We start from the raw sequence: 1,749 nt of genomic DNA on the forward strand, positions 1-1,749 counted from the left end.
AAAAATGGATGCACTTCGTGTACAAAACGGACAATCTCTTTCAAAGTATCAGGATTTCATCCGGAAACTCGTCTGTTACAAAGGGATTTCATTTTTTAAAACTTATTTGAACTCCTGACTTTTTGTGTGTTCAAAATGCACCATTCAAAGCCACATCATCATTTTTCAATCCTTTCTGACTTCATTTGTTAGTTTTCATGCATTTACTAATTATTTTGAGCTATAAGACCCTAAAACTGAAAAGCATTTCAAATGAACTCTGAAAAGGTTGAAAGTTGGCATGATATCATCATTTCATACACATAGCATGTGCAAGAAAGTTCAGAGGGTTACGGCAAAAACTGGATGCACTTCGTGTACAAAACGGACAATCTCTTTCAAAGTATCAGGATTTCATCCGGAAACTCGTCTGTTACAAAGGGATTTCATTGTTTAAACCTTATTTGAACTCCTGACTTTTTGTGTGTTTAAAATGCACCATTCAGTTTAATAGGTTAGTCCCAAAAGTAATATAAAAGTGTATAATAAAGCTCATTAACATCCAAAATAAAATAAAATATAGCATGAAACAATCAAAAATTATAGATACATTGGAGACGTATCAGGGGGGTGCGCCACCCTTGTGGGCTGGTGTGCTCCCCTCTTATGGCCCATATCTTCCCCCCGGGGGTTCCAGTAACTTTCCCGGTACTTCGATAAATACCCGATACTACCCAGAACACTTCTGGTGTCCGAATACTATCATTATATATATATATCAATCTTTACTTCTCGGCCATTTAGAGACTCCTCGTCATGTACATGATCTCATCCGGGACTTCGAAACACATTCGGTCACCAAATCACATAACTCATATAATACTAAATCGTCATCGAACGTTACGCGTGCGGACCCTACGGGTTCGAGAACTATGTAGACATGACCGATACACCTCTCTGGTCAATAACCAACAGCGGAACCTAGATGCTCATATTGGTTCCTACATATTCTACGAAGATCTTTATCGGTCGAACCGTAATGACAACATACGTTATTCCCTTTGTCATAGGTATGTTACTTGCCCGAGATTCGATCGTTGGTATCCACATACCTAGTTCAATCTCGTTACCGGCAAGTCTCTTTAATCGTTCCGTAATACATCATCCCGCAACTAACTCATTAGTCAATTTTCTTGCAAGGCTTCTTATGATGTGCGTTACCGTGAGGGCCCAGAGATACCTCTCCGATACTCGGAGTGACAAATCCTAATCTCGATTTATGCCAACCCAACAAACACCTTCGGAGATACCTATAGAGCATCTTTATAATCACCCAGTTACATTGTGACGTTTGATAGCACACAAGGTATTCCTCCGGTATCCGGGAGTTGCATAATCTCATAGTCGAAGGAATATGGATTTGACATGAAGAAAGCAATAGCAATAAAACTGAACGATCAATATGCTAAGCTAACGGATGGGTCATGTCCATCACATCATTCTCCTAATGATGTGATCCCGTTATCAAATGACAACTCATGTCCATGGTTAGGAAACCTTAATCATCTTTGATCGACAAGCTAGTCAAGTAGAGGCTCACTAGGACACAGTGTTTGTCTATGTATTCACACATGTATTAAGGTTTCCGATCAATACAATTCTAGCATGAATAATAAACATTTATCATGAATAAGAAAATATAAAATAATAACTTTATTAGTGCCTCTAGGGCATATTTCCTCCAATTCTCACAGAATATTTTCTTTTTTT

This window comes from Triticum aestivum, chromosome 6D (assembly GCF_018294505.1).
Source record: "Triticum aestivum cultivar Chinese Spring chromosome 6D, IWGSC CS RefSeq v2.1, whole genome shotgun sequence".
In the NCBI taxonomy this organism is placed as follows: domain Eukaryota; kingdom Viridiplantae; phylum Streptophyta; class Magnoliopsida; order Poales; family Poaceae; genus Triticum; species Triticum aestivum.